This window comes from Chroicocephalus ridibundus, chromosome 3 (genome assembly GCF_963924245.1).
Source record: "Chroicocephalus ridibundus chromosome 3, bChrRid1.1, whole genome shotgun sequence".
Taxonomy (NCBI): Eukaryota; Metazoa; Chordata; class Aves; order Charadriiformes; family Laridae; genus Chroicocephalus; species Chroicocephalus ridibundus.
The window spans coordinates 38,471,829-38,487,109 of NC_086286.1; the positions used below are offsets into that span (position 1 = coordinate 38,471,829).

The window sequence follows — 15,281 nt, forward strand, 5'->3', positions numbered from 1 at the left end:
TACATGATACTTGACAAATACCAGAGTAAAAAGTCTGAGAGGGAGAAAATATTTGTGTGTTCTGTTCAGTTCAGTTCAGTTCAAAGAAACTGATTATATGCTTACAAATGGAAAGATTTGTACTAGAATAAGAATTAGCTTGCTACCAAGGAAGAAAATACATGGAATGTTTAAGCTACAAATGATCAGGAAAAGCAAGATATCTGCCTCCTGTAAAAACAGCAGTGGCAGATTTCACATAGCAATTCATGTACTCAGAACCAGGGCTTCGGATGCCCCAGAAAGAAATTTAGGCTGACAAGGCAGACAGGGCAGAGAGAAAAAAACCCTGCAATCTGTCTTCATATACCATGTTTCCACATTTTTTATTTTAGTTGCTCTTCTTTTTCAAGTAAGTCATATGCTTCTGGAGTGAGTGTGACTAAAAAGGTATGCTAGACTAAACTGAGTTCAACCAGTTCTAGGCCAATATAATTTATAACTCTTTTTACGTGGACCAGCTGCACCTCTGATTTTTGCTTCTGTGCTATGGTCACAGAACTTCAAATGCCAGGATGTAGTACAGTATCACTTACTAATAGTACTGTGTCTTTCCTTAATGATCTCCCTAAGGCAGTCCTCCTGCTAGGCAGCTAAAGCTGAAGGCAGCAGTGGTTGCTCAGAAGACACCAAACTAAATCCTGGAGCTTTGGAAAGTGGCTCAACATGGTGACTGTGTCTTTCTGCAAAATAATGGACAGTGCAGCTGAGGTGACCCCAGATTGTACAAGCCATAGCAGCAACGGCAGTTATGTGGTAATATCCTGCTGTCAATGTTAGTTTCCCTGAAAAAACCCTGCCCATCCTCCTGGAAGAAAAATCCATTTTAAGCATTTACTGCAGTGTATTTCCACTGTGAAGCTGGTAAAGGAAATAGTAACAAGCTGTAGAAGAGGGTTCAGAGGAACGTAGCTCAGATGCTTTTCTCTTCAGCTATGTCTCAACCCATCACCACATCAGAGGTATCAAAAAACCGTTCCCCTGCAATGAGTTCTCACTGCAGGTCAATCCCAGAAAAAGAAGGGGTAGAATAAGAGTTGCAAGTCATTTGCAGAACCACCATGCACTATTAAAGACTGTACTGACACTGACTTAAGCTCTGGAAAAGGCTTCTTAATATGAGCATTCCCAAAACCTGCAGCAAATAAATTCAGCAGCAGCATCTTTATCTAAAGTCAAAGAGAGCTGTGAGCATTTGTCCTGACAGTATTTGGCTCCGTGATGAGGTATTTGCATCTCCAGTTTAATTAGAGTAGAAAAGGTCTGAGATGGTAAAGGATCCATGTAAAAGCTAGCTTCATGGGCGGGTTGCTGTGTGCTTCCTGGAGAAAGTCCAATACTACTTAACTTTTCCTGTCTCACAAAACGTATAACCACCTGAGCCACCGGGGCTGCGCAAGACTTCTCGTTGCTTTCTGAAGGCCCTGCTGTCCCCAGGCCAAGGCCAGCCGCCCCAGGAGCCATCCCAGTCCTCTTGAGTGGCGCTACCCCAGGCTTGGCTGCAGTTACAATCTCCACCTAGTCTGCTGGCGGTATTGCTTTTAAAAACAGAAAGTGGGCTTTTTTTCCTCAAATATGAATTTCCTGCAGAAAGAGGCCAAGAGTTCATATGTAAAGCCTGTTGGGGGCAAATGAGTTCAGCAGACACGTTAGCCTGCAATAACAGATATTTTATCAATAAGAGAGTTAACAGAAGCATTTAGACAAGGCTGTCAGATTTACTTAACAGATTTGTTGTCATAGCTACACACAAACGCATCCTATTGTGGACTCTGTACTTTTACTGGTGCAGTTTATACTGGTATCCTGATGGAAATAAACTATAATAGTAAAGAAACTTATTTTTTCCAATATATTAATTTCTATGTTAGGCACTGGCAGGCCAGGAAAAATGCGTAGACATCCTGTGACGCAGCTCTGGTGGCAACACTCTCAAGGGGGGGTCCTGGCCTTCAGACCCTGGGCTGTCACATGGGGAAAAGCGCAGTAGGATTTACACTGCTGACGATTAAGTGTCCGGCTTAGAGGCTCCAAGCTTTCTGTTGTGGGAAGCCTGTGTGCATTCGTTGTATTTGGGGCCTAGGGAGTCACCTGATTTAAGCCGTATGAGATCTCCTATACTGTGCACTAGCATGGCATCTGCTACTTCAAACTGGTAAAGGGAGCAACAGCCTGCAATAAGTCCATGGACATCCACTGGGAGGTTCGGGGATGTTTTATCTGTAGATCAAGAATGACACTTTGCTATTAAACACAAAGCTATTGTTCCTTTACCAAATGAACAGATTCCATTGAAACAAACCCAAAAATTTCTAGTTTGGAATATGAGTTTTGCTGAGATTTCTCCTGATCACATTTCCGTTAATGCAGTGTTTGCAGTCCCAATCAGTAGTGGTAACTAGCGACCATTTAGTATTAAGTCTCCTAAACTGTATGCCGGATCTTTGTTTATCAGAGTACATTTTCACATCTTTATCCTTTAGACTGCCATACCAGAAGTTACCCTTATGCCAGGAAAGCAGTTAAGTATATGCATTACATTAACACGTGCTTAAATCCCGGCTAAGTCAAGTACCAATGTAATACCTCCTTCAGTGTTTCCCAGTGCAGATCCTATTTTACCTTTCAAAATCAAATTTCTATTTGAAATGATGTTGATTACTTTTTCCCCACCACGAATACTTGAAAAAGCTTGAATGTTAGGGAAGAGACAGAGTTAGCAAACTGTTCTTTCTGCACATAAAGTAAGATTTTTAGACTGACCTTCTATTAGCAGCTTGACTTTTAAAAAGATCTGAGGGAGCTGCTACATGCTACAAACTAACAGATGGTTTAAATCCATATAAATTGTCACTGTGTGGCAAGCTATAACATTTTCTGATGGAAGTGTAGGTTTTAAGTCCTTGATTCTTGGTGTCAGGCACTGCTGTCCGTTCCACGTGCAAACCGAAATTCTTTGCTGGTGCCACGTGCTTTGTCTCTGCGGGAGTAAGCAGTTTATTTCCTGTAATCTCCTGGGCCGCAGAAATTAATGTGTGTACTCTCTTTGTACCACAATAATATGTGTTATTGTTCTCCTTCTCAAGGGGTTGTAATATCGCAGCAGCACTGGCAGCATAAAAAAAACCCCACAGAAGTGGACTTTGTTTGAAAGCTATCTGAGCAAGTAGCGTGGCATTAACAACAGGATCTCTAAGCACTGTGGGTTGAGTTAAATATGTGACCTTTATGGGAAAATCAAGTGGGCTTGGTGTAGGTGTGAGTAAACTGGTTTGGATAAACGAGAGCTGATCATCATCTTCTGGAATAAAGCATTTCAGATTTCTTTTTATTTTTCTTTTGTCTCTTTTTAAAAAATCGCTTAACCCTTTCTTTGTTTCATGGTCGTATTCTGTCCCCACAGCACTGTACCTTGCTCGGCAGTACAATAGCTGCTCATTTTGATGCGCACTGGGTAATATGGCTAACACTTGTCACATGTAGTTTAGTTTCACCCCCCTTTCTTGTCACAGGGAAGGAATGATGTGGCTGTTTATTTTAGAAAGGCAGGTAATGAGTTCTGCTGAGCCAGAAAAACTATATAACTATATTTCATTTCAGAGGCTTAGATTGCCCTGTAGGTATCCCAGGCCAGGTCACAACGGTAAGATTCAAGGTGCTATTTTGCAAGGGTGAGCTTGTTTGCGTGGGATGCTGGACTTTTTCAATGGTCTGAAATAGAATATATGCACTCAGGAATTAAAAAATATCACAGACCTCATCACCTTCTGCTATAAAAATGGTGAGTGAATGCTCACCTGTTTTCTTTCATATGTGAAGGAAATTGCAAGGGATTTGCTATAATTGAAGCAAGAGAAAGCTAATATCTGTACTAGCACCATCTGCAAAAATAGGACATGATATACTTCATCATATGAAAGAGAAGAAAAGAAATTAATTGCCCACACTCTTTTGTAGGAAATGTCAATTAGAAACTCAAGGTTTCCTCTACCCTGTGCATTCTTCAACCTTCTTCAGCTTTCAGAGGAGCCTCTGCTGTGGTTGCACACCCCGCATCGTGCCCAGACAGCTGGAGGCAGGTGGAACTAGGACTGAGAACCCAAAAATGCTTCCTGGAGGCGATGCTGAGCTTCAGAGCACCGTGGTGCACTCTGCTTTGTTATCCAGCACCTCAGAAAGAGCTGACAAGGAAACTCAGGCTTTTATGGCTGCAGGTCTTTCCCTTGTGGTGGAGGAGCTGTAAGAAGTATCGGATGTCGCACATTAGGCACTTGTGTGTTTCATAAAATGAACAACCAAACCACTGCCAAACGAGTTTCTGAGCCTAGGGACAGCTTGTGCTTTTGCCTTAAAGAGTCATTGCATTAACATACACAGCTAGCATTAGGATTACAGTCAGGGGTATTCATTTTGAGTAATTTCCTTTACCACCTAAGCAGTAGCTATAGACTGTTTGCCAGCTGCTTTCTGTGGCCACGCGAATCCCACAGCCGGCCAGCGGTAGTCCTCCACCCCCAACAGCAATGGTGCCTTCGACAGCCGGGGGATGGCTGCTGCAGTTTAAGGCCTTTTGCTTCAGAGGTGGGTGCTGAGGGCTTGGACACGACTGCGTTTCTTGAACACGTGCTGGTTCACCCCATACTGCTCTATGGAGGTAGCCGTCATCCCTGTTTCTCAGAGAAGTTCTGCTGACTGGCTTGGCTCACCGGCGTCGGTGTGCCGTGACAACAGGCAGGCTGGGCTGTTTGGCCGACTGGGTGGTGTGTGAGCTGCCTAAAATGGATGTCAGCCTATTGCCCCTAACAAACGCAACATGGGAAGTTTTCCCGTGTGGCTGAAGGACCCTGGGTACCCCTGCACAGCAGTGGCAGCTCAGAGGTGGTCAGAGGTTATAGCCTTTGCTCGGAGAAGCCCCAAGAGTTCAAAATTAACCTGGAGAGAGCAGCGGCCTTCTACAAAGTGATTGAAGAGATTTTTTTTTACTATGAGGGTGGTGAGACACTGGAACAGGTTGCCCAGAGAAGCTGTGGATGCCCCATCCCTGGAAGTGTTCAAGACCAGGTTGGATGAGACTTTGAGCAGCCTGGTCTAGTGGGAGGTGTCCCTCCCCAGGGCAGGGGGGTTGGAGCTCGGTGATCTTTAAGGTCCCTTCCAACTCTAACCATTCTGTGATTATATGATTCTATGATTTTTTTGAAAACGAAGGTGCCATCCCCAAGGGTATGGAGGATGCCTGGGCACGTCCTCCCCTCTCTACTGAAAGCCTGAAACTAGATCACTGTGCATCTCAGATCCTAAGGAGCTGTGAAGATGCCCTCAGAGCCTTGCTGCAGCCTGATGGTTTGGACATCCAGATGGGAAAGAGGACGCAGGGTCCTAGGACCTTCCCTCTCCCTCACTCACTCTGCTTTTTAGTAGCGAGCTACTGTGAAATGCAAGCTCCTTCCAGGAGCAAAGCCAGGGACTCTGGATCTGCTCTGCTCCCAAGCAAGCAGCAAGTCAGGCCCTTTCTCACTTGCTTTCTTTCTGATCCCAAGTTTGTCATTCCTGGTTGCCCAGGGGTCCTGCTGCATCACACAGAATGGGGGTATCCCAGTCATTTGTGCCCTGAGTCTGATGGTGTGGGTGGGACCTCTTTGGTGATGAAGAAAACATAGGTTCAAACTCTCTGAGGCCATGGACAGCCCTGGTATGGTTATCCCTGATTAATGGTTCTCACCACTTACTTCTTACTGCAAAAGTTTTGATTGTTGTGGCTGCCGCATCACGTTTTAAATGGTGCCTGCTCTGCTCCATGATGTCCCTGACGCAGAAGAGGGCCAGGGGGATTGCTGGTAGCCAGTACTCATTGTGGGGTACCTGTCAAATCACTCTCAAGTCATTGAAGTGAGGTATGGGTGGATTTAGAGGTCTAAATTATATCGAAGTTGTACTTTGGGCACAGGAGTCCTTTTTTCCAGAGCTGCTTTAAGACACTTTTACATGCAGATTGGTAAGAAGGATTTAGTCCAAAATAGGTCCATTCAGGTAGGTATAATGAAGAGATGCTATACCCAGCAATTTAGAGACAAATAAAAACACCCAAGCAGCCCTGCACTACTCATTTTGTGTTCATGCAATGCCCTGAAATTAAACCAACATAACGGTGAAGTAGCAGTGACGAATGATATCTCTACTTTCCACAGAGCTCTTTCAGAAGAAGGTAATTTATTTAAAACTACAGTGTGATTTAACTTGCCAGACCTTTCTCAGAGCCTAAATAAAACTGCAATGATTATACTTTTTCATCTGTCTCAGCAAGATAACCATCAATTATACTGGTCTGACCTGCCCCTTCCACCAAAGGAAGAGATACATTTAGAATGTGTCACCCACTCACAGAGAAAATATAATTTGGACTACCCAGATGACAATTTCTGCAGTGTACTTTCCTGGCTTCTGCTAACATACTATGGATTAATTTTTTTTTTCATTTTGATGCACAGCTTTTATGGCTCATTGGGAATCACTCTTAGCTCAAACCTGTGAACCCCTGTCCAGACAACTCCTTCCCTCCATCCTCCTCCCCACCACGGCTCTTGCCTGCTCATATATCTTCCCCCCTGACTCCCAGGCTCAAGCCCACGCTCCCTCTGCACGCTGGAGATTGCTCATTGTTGCAGAGAACCTTCTTTCCCTTTTCCAATTTAACTACTGCTGCTTAATATCAGTCAGACCCCAGGCAGGTACTATCAATCCCTGGCGCTGCCATTTCCCCAAGGAGCTGAGGGCAAAGGGAAGTACCTGCCATTCCGTAGTGCTCGACAGCTTGTGTTAGCTTTGTGTCATGAGATCAGTAGCCACATTTCTTTCACTTATTAGAAAATGCACCATTTTTCTATTTCCAACAAATAGTTTTAACAAGTTAGAGTGACTTTTTGAAGCGCGATACGTGGTTTCTCAGGTTGGATGCACAACGAAGAGAGGGCAGACTAACCATGCTATTGTGCTGCCTGCGAACTAAGAATTATTGTAGCGCGTCAGAATTCCCCCAAAGGCACATATTTGGTCTAAAAGTGAAGAATTTGTGTTAAAGGCACTGAAGAAACTGCACATCACCCTGGGGATGTTTTTTGGAATTTCTGTAGCATGTTCAAACAAAACTTGACACTTTTTTTTTCTTTTTTGGTAGAAACTTAGAAGCAGAAATTTAGAGAAATTTTGGGATGTATGCTCTGCTTATTAAAGCTCCATGTATCCCTTTACTACAAATATGGCTTATATGTCTAGGTCAAAAGAAAAACTGTTTCTTAACCATGCTAGTAAATTCATACAACAGCTCACAGAAAGCCTTTATCAATTCAGTATCTATCTCCTGCAGTCAGTATGACTACTGATGCCTCATGGCAAGGCTGTGGACTAGTTGGATAAGGGTTCAGAAAACATATGTAATTTAAAAATAACATCTGGAACTACCCAGGCGTGTGGCACTGGTTTGTAATAAGACAGTAAGTGGTGAAATTCATTGATGTATAGTCATGACAACTTGATCAAGGAAGCATCTTACACAAAATATTTTCGGCAAATTGGGAAGCACTGGGGAAGCTGTAGAAAGCATTTTGAAAAGCTAAGCTCAAATCTGCTTCCGTGGTGGAAACCACTGAAACAAAGCTAAGAAAGCAGTTTCGATTTTGCTTTACAGTTCTCTGTAAAAATGATAGTTTCATGTTCCATGCACTGCTTAACATTTTCCCCTTATATGTTTTGTACTTTTCAAAAAATATTATTTCTTCCTGACTAACTGTATTATTCCTGCTTGGGGACCTTTCCCTCCAGCTCTCTCGGATGTCTCTCTGATACCTTTAGTTTAGAAAAGACCAACCAGTGCTACAAAGGAGGTTGCTACAAAAGGCACATCAGAAAACAACCCCAAAATGCCTTATGGCTCTCAGTCATCTTCTAGTGATACTTTGCTGGGACCTCCAAATTCTTTGACTCCTTGCAGGGTCAGCTGCCAAGGGGCAGGATGCCCGACCCCACATCCCAGGGCATGGTGCGTGGCCACCCTACCCCGTGTCCTACAGGTGAAACTCAGGCTCCCCCCTTCCTCAGGTGTGGGATATAGAGGTGCCACGTGGATGCTCAGAGGATACGTGTGAGCTGTTGTGGTAGCCAGGTGCAAAAGGCACGTCTGGATCTCCTAGTGGAGGTAGCATTCATGTCCTGCTGATCTGAGCCATGAGGGGCTCCTAAGGCCACTCACTAGATCTGTGCTTTCTCATACTCCTCACAGAAAACATCAAAGGCTAGTCTTTAGTCTAGTCTAGTCTTTAGGCAGAGTCTACCAATACTTCTGTGGATAAGCTGGGTGCTTCTCTGCTGTCATCTCCAGAGAGATCTTTTGGATTTGTCCTGTCTCTTCCTCCTGGGTCGGAGGTGAGTCCTGCTCCTCAAGGTCTCATGGTGAAAGGCTGCAGCGAGGATGGAGCCTTATGCCTTGTTACTGTAGCAGGCTGACCTCCCCAGCTAGTGGTCATTGCTGCTTCGGCTTTGCTGCAGGCTGTTTCAATTGTATCACTCCCACCTGGTGCTGGTCTGCAGCCCACCTGTAACCCAACAGGCACATTCAAGCTGAGATCTCTCACCAGACATAGTTGTTGTGGGGAGCCATTTGGAAACTGTGGACCTGCAAATACCGTTTCCACTTTTTTAATGACTACAGAAGACATCTCAGGACTCCATGCTGCTTTTGGGAGCATGGGTTTGTATGGGTGCCAGCATTATAAATGAGGCTATTATGGGTAGTGCTGGGTTTCTGAAGACATGCAGTTGGTCAGGTGCTGGTGAGACCTGACGTAGTGTGGGCCAAGCTGTGCAGCCTTATGGCATGTGTGTTGGCAGCCCTTGGCAATTGGCAGGAACGGGCTCTCTGGCATATGGGTCATGCAGACAACATGAGGGATGGCTATGCTTCCAAAACTACATCCCTCAATATCTGAATGCCCTGAAGGGGACTTGAAGAGCTAGAAAACATGGTGGCAGAGGAAGTGGTGCCAGAACCCAGTCCTGGATACTGTGAGTGTTGGTGCAGCCAGACATTCTTGAGAAATGTGTCTCAGAGGCTGACACTGATTTACTAATTTTGCATATTAGAAGCTTTTAAAACCCGCTGTTTCGGCACAGAGATGAATCACAGGATTCTGTTTCTGAGAGCCCGAGATCAAAAAGGAAAACTGTGCTTATCACATGGACTGGGAGCAGGAACTTGTAGTTTATGGTCTTTTGTTTCTAAAACAAAACTAAGCCTGCAGACCTCAATATTGCATAATCCACTTCCATGCTCAGGAAGTTTGTTCTGAATTTTGGCTTTAGGAGACTACCATATGAGCTTCTACTTCAAATCTAATTATTGCCTAACTTACGTATTTCTTTCTACACACAGATTTCACCATTAAGACTAGAAGATGTAGACCATGGAAGCCTGGGAGTTTACGTCCCAAACTACCACATATTTTGAGATGCAGTTTGGTAGAAAGACTGTCCCCAAAGCAGGGTGAAAGAAGACTTGTCTGACTTTTGCGGTGCCTGTATTTGACCTTGCAAGCAATCCCATTTGTACCAAGTTGTTCCATTGCAACTACTCTAAACTTCTCTAACCTTTCCCCTCCCTCATCTGGAGACTCCTCTCCTTCCTGTTGAACCTTATTTCCAAACAGCCTCTCTTTCCTCATGTGCTTCATGCCCAAAAACTTCTTCTACCAAGCCCAAGAGAACAAAATGCTGGAGTGCTGCAGATGCAGCACCAAGGTGAGCAGGACGGGGTTCCATCGTCCTCAGCTGGCCAGCAGCGGTGAATAGTCCCCGGAGTCATGGCGCCGTTACCCTTCCGTAAGTGACTCACTGAAGGTGACCAGGGCCAGGATACACAGCACTGCTGCCAGCTTTCCTCTGCGTCCCACCCTTGTTCTGTGGACTCAAGGGTAAACTACTTTTTTGGGGAAAATTAAAAGAACGGAGACTTCTGAATCCCTAAAGGAACCTGGCAGGGAGATTGAGAGGCACAGAGGCAGCAGCATCCCAACTTCCCTGTAAACAACTGATTTTGGAGAGGTAAAAATTTCCAGTTTTATGTACAAGCCTGGAGGTGCTGGAAATCCCCATCGCATCCTGGTGGGGACATTAAAGGACTGCATGAAGCTACACAAAATCATTCAGAATTTTCCCAGAAATTTTGGCACATGTAAAACTGACACTTGGCAATTATGCACTTTTTTTTTTTTTCATACGAAACCAGCTGCCAACTGAGAGAGACTGTTGGCTGCCGTGTTACATGTTGTTACATTTACAAAGCTATTTTATAGGGTGACAGGCTGAAAAACGGTTTGCAAATGCAAGTTGATCTGGAAAGCATTTTTTTATATCTGTGTCTATGGGACGTCCTGTAGAATGAGACACATTAAGGATAACTGACACTGATCATTTTCTTACCATGCCGCTGACCTCTTAATGCACTCTGAAGCTCTGGAGATAAAGCAAAGGTAGGATGGACTTAACGGGTGCTAGAAAGCCAGTTCAGTCATGACAGTAAGACTTGTCAGGTTAAGAAGTGCTTAAACCTAGATGATTTGAATGAAGCAGAGGTGGTTAAAAATACCCTTCTGAATGCAAATGTGTTTCCCGTTTTGGATATGAGCTATAGATTTGGGTGCTCTGCTTCTAAAGGGAAAGCAAAAGCTACAGATGGTCGTTTTCTTTTTTTAATTAAAATACATTTTCATGAGAAATATTGCTGGTTCCAAGTCATTGGGAAATTTTCTTTCTGATCCACACTTTCTGCTTTTATTCCAGGGCTCATTTGCTGAAAAATTAGCCTGAATAGGAAAGGCAGCCCCAGGCGACCCTGCCACGTCCTGCTGCAGAGGAGAGCAGAGATGCCAGCTCAGAGAAGAGAGGTGAGGGCGAGCTGGCTGCAAAGAGAGAGAGAGCGGGCTCTGCTCCTCTGCTGGCAGGGCACCGGCAGAGGATGTGGGAGCAGCCCTCAGACACCACTAAATGTGCAGCTGCCCCGACACAGAGTTTGGTGCAAAATGTTTGCAGAGCCTAGAGCAAATATTCGGGTAGCTAACCCATGAGTGCCATGCTGTCACTTCCCATCGCTTCTGATACCTCCCAGTGTTTGCAAGGGTCAGATACACCCACACAGGCGGCAATCTCAGCTGGCCACTGTAGCTACCCCATAGATGCCTTAGGAGCCTACATAATTTCAGTAGATCCCCGACTTGTCTGCGGGCCACAGGGCTGGAAGAAAAGCTCATCAGTCATACATGCTCCTGTTTTATCTTCAGCAAGTCCCTTCACATCCCACTTTTTGTGGCAGCTTGCTTTCCGCGGGGCATTATGAGGAGCCAGTAAAAGGCAGCCTTACTGCTCCCCTCCGTAGCGCTCGCAGCAGTGCCTGCAGCCCCTTCGGTCGGGGGCTAAAAGAGTTCACAAAGGCGATGCAGGCTGTTGTGAGCCTGAAAGTCAGACTTTGATTTACTAGCAGAGATATAATCTGAACGGCTACAGCTTTCCTGGGCGCTGCTGCGCCTCTGCGTGCCGTTTCTGTGTCGGGGGAGGCTGCGCTGCCCGCACAGCAGCATTCACCCAAGTTTTCCAAGTGTGAAATGTGCAGCAAATAGAGGAACCAGGATGCAAAAGAATGGCAGCTGCTCCAGGGCTGTTAGAGAGGCTCTTTTACAGGCGAATGAACCGTCAACTTGTAGTAAGACATTGTTTTCTAAACATAGCATAAAAACTGTTATCTTGCCTGGCTGGTCATTAGAAGAGAGATAATTATAGTCTCTGTGCGACAGCCGGGCCGGAACAGGGGCTGCATTGTCCCAGGTCCCAGCTGAGCCCTAGCACAGGCACCCCAGGCCAGCGCTGGGACAAGGGGGCTCCTTGTGCCCCGGGAAGTTCAAAAGAGAAATTGAAGTGCTCTAAGTAGGTGTTAAGCAGCTATCTCTCTCTTTGACTCTGGCCTTAAAAACTACTCCAGGAGAAAGACGAGGAGGGCAGACCTGTGACTGCTGTAGCTGCATCCTCCCTGGCTTTATGTACAACGCATACTATGGCTATTATTTTTCTCTCCTAAAAAAACCCAACAAACTACCAAACAAAAACCCCCACCAACTCAAAACATTCGTTCTGCATTTATTCCTCTTTTGTTCTGTGTTTCTGTTTTCCAATACAGATCAACAAGACCTGTATGATGGATGGGCTTTCAGAAGGAAGGACTTGTTACCTGTTCAGTGGCCAGTTTCTGACCCCTGAATGTGAGGTCTGACCTCAGCTGACGCTGCAGCATGCTGGAGGTCTCCTGGTGGACTGAGAGCTTCAGGGGGCCAGAACATCCCCCGGAGCTCTCAGAAAATCCTGGACTATCACTTTTCATCACCAATGCAGAAAATATGGTGCCTTCCAACCCCATTGCGATGGGCCAACATGCACCTCATGCTCCAGCACCTGCCCATTCCAGTCCCTCCCTACAGGGAGTTCATGTGTATGAGTGCCACGGCATTTTTTTCCTATGTGTTTAGCCTCAAGACATTGGAGGAAGAATAAGGACACAGCTGGAGATAGCAAACTGAGCTGTCACTTTTATTGCTCATTTCAACCAGGTGCCCTAAATGACTTACCTGTCATCATTTGGGAGACTTTTGGTAAAATGAAGACTTGAACATACACGTCCTGAGCCTTGGGTTAACATGTTAAGCTGCTGGGCAGTATTTTCTTTTTAGAGCTTTATTTGTGGCTCAGGGGTGAAAAGGAAAAAGTTAAAAACTCTCCAGGCAGACCAGGGACAATCAAGCCTTTGATTGCCACTGTTATGTGAACTTCAGGTTTAGTTTTTAGCAAAGTTTTCTAAAAAGCAGTGGCCAGAAATAATAAATAATTCTGTTGTTTCACATGAAGTAATTAGCCTGTTTTCCCAGCTTCTGTGTTCACACTGTGTCTCAGGCAGTACCCCTTTACAAATATTCCAATTAATCAAGTTTGGCAAAAGGAAGCGTAAAAATTAATTTCCTACTACTTCTGTGGAAGTAAGTAGCTGGCCGCAGGGGGGAAGACCTTGTTAATGTCTCCACTAAAGGGAAGACTTTGGTAGGATCTCATTCTTATTAGGCACCAGAGAATCTACGTGGAGTAGCTTCCTTGCATCCCAAGTGTGAGGAAACCTGGTTCAGCTAGTAAAACCATTTGGTTCAACCAGTCCGTGGTAGTGGTTGAAGGACCAGTCACGTGTAAGTATCATACCAGGGAAAGAAGTGTCTTACAAAAAGTAGTGAGCAAGTTAAGAATGTAACATTCCTACTGCAGGTGGAAACACAAAGCAATATTCAATTATATTGGCAGGACAGCCAAGGTTTCTTTTTAAAAAAAAATACTGCTTATGTCTTGAATAATAGAAACACAGGAAATCTTTTCTGTCGTCCCAGTGAGAACAAACCCAGCAACTATAAGGGTTAGGTAAAATATGCAAGCAAAATAAGTCTGTTTAAAATAAGATACTAATTTAGTATTCCAAAAGTAATGTGTGTGTGAAATGCAGTTATTTTCGCTTGAGCTCTCTTTGCATCTCTGAAAGAGACCAGTCTTACAGCCATGACTGTCACTCAAGTGATGAAGTGAGTAAAGTCTGAAGAACATGGTACTACGGATACAGAAAACCATAGATATTCTTTAAGCGTAGTCAAATGCAAGTTGTTTTTAACTTCAGGATGTATAATACAAGCTATAAACATATATGAGTCCATTGCTGTTGTCAGTTAAATATAAGTTAAAAGTTATCTAAACTACTTTTTCTCTGTGTGTGTTTGCTTGTTTTGGGTGTTTTGTTTAAATTTTGGAGAGGTTAGACGAAAAGAAGTGTGCTTCAAGGAGGATCTGCCCCTGTAATCTGTAATTCCTTTTTTGCTCTGGATGTGGCATAGCTCCCATAAACTCCAGGAACAAAATATTAACGAAGGTTGAAAGCTTGCTTGGGGCATTTGGTTCATGTTTGCACTAGCCTGAGAGAAATCGCATTTTGAAGAGACTTATCAAGACTCTAATCTCTCTGCAGAGAGCTGAACGGCTGTGGCAGGCTTGACAATGCTATTCATTTTTGGAGCCTCACCAGCAAAACAAGCACTCAGCACAAAAGGATATATAGCGTCTAGGCTACTGTACTGTTCACACATCTGTATCTACCCATCTAGCAAGGGAGTTCACACCACAGAAATACACATCACTGGAATAATACCATTTTCCATTCTGTATTTTGGAGATTCGTGTTCCCGGGTGTCAGGTACTGCTAATTAATGATACAACACACACCTTCCTATTGATCAAAGAGACAAAGTCTTGAAAGCAAAACCGTTTTAAACCTAGGGAACAAGTTGCCTCACCTATTACACACTGCTTGAACAGTAGGCACATATATGTTGGTTGATGTGCGACTAATATACACCATTCTTTACCAAATAGTTAAGCCCTTGCTGTTCAGGCAGTGAGTATATGTGTCCACTTTAACAGTAGGGGTTTAATGCTTTTATAAATACTTAATGAAGTATACATAATTTAAAGTACAGTTTCATCCTACATTTATGTTTTCATCTCCTTAGGTCTTTGATCCTATGCACACAGCTGGAATGCTAAACAAAAAATTACATCCCCACAGTTTCTTAGCAGTGAAAATATTTAACTATTATCAACAGGCAATAAAAGCAACTCCCCCCTCTCCCCCATAAATAAATATAGCAGAGAAATGACATCAGAATTACCTTGCTTGAGGTGTGCAACTTTTTATTCCTTTTCTCCACACAGTATGAAAGTGCTATTTTTTCCAAGCTTTTCTGTACCCCAAACTCCAGTCAACATTATTCTACAGAATGAGAGCCAGGCAGTGGAGGGAGGCCTGGACACCTTTTCTCTTTGAGAGAGGAGCTAATCAAACATTCCCATCAAGCTCCCAGCTCTGTGAAAGGCACATTGCTCTCCCTCCCTCCCTCCCTCCCTCCCTCTGCTCCTCTCTCCCTCTCTGTCTCTCCCTCCCTCTGTCTCTCCCTCTCCCTCCCGCACACACACAGACGTACAGAGCTCCTTACAGTGATTTAGCAGCCGAATTAGGCAGTCCTATTTTAAATATATGCTCCCTCCCACATATTTTTGGTAGGGATTTCTATGCTCCTTTTGCACTAGGCTGTCAGATTTGTCAAGTTTTTCTCTTTTGGGAAGGG

The 15,281-nt window shown here is 44.4% G+C and overlaps 1 protein-coding gene across 4 annotated transcripts in view; it reads right to left on the minus strand.

Annotated features, from left to right (window-relative positions):
• Positions 1 to 15,012, minus strand: part of VIT (vitrin) — a 55,266-nt gene extending 40,254 nt beyond the window's left edge. For all 4 annotated transcript variants that reach the window (XM_063328847.1, XM_063328845.1, XM_063328846.1 and 1 more), the window contains exon 1: positions 14,826 to 15,012. The gene's annotated coding sequence lies outside the window, so the exon portion shown is untranslated. The remainder of the gene's footprint in view (positions 1 to 14,825) is intronic.
• Between the last annotated feature and the right edge of the window lie 269 nt (positions 15,013 to 15,281).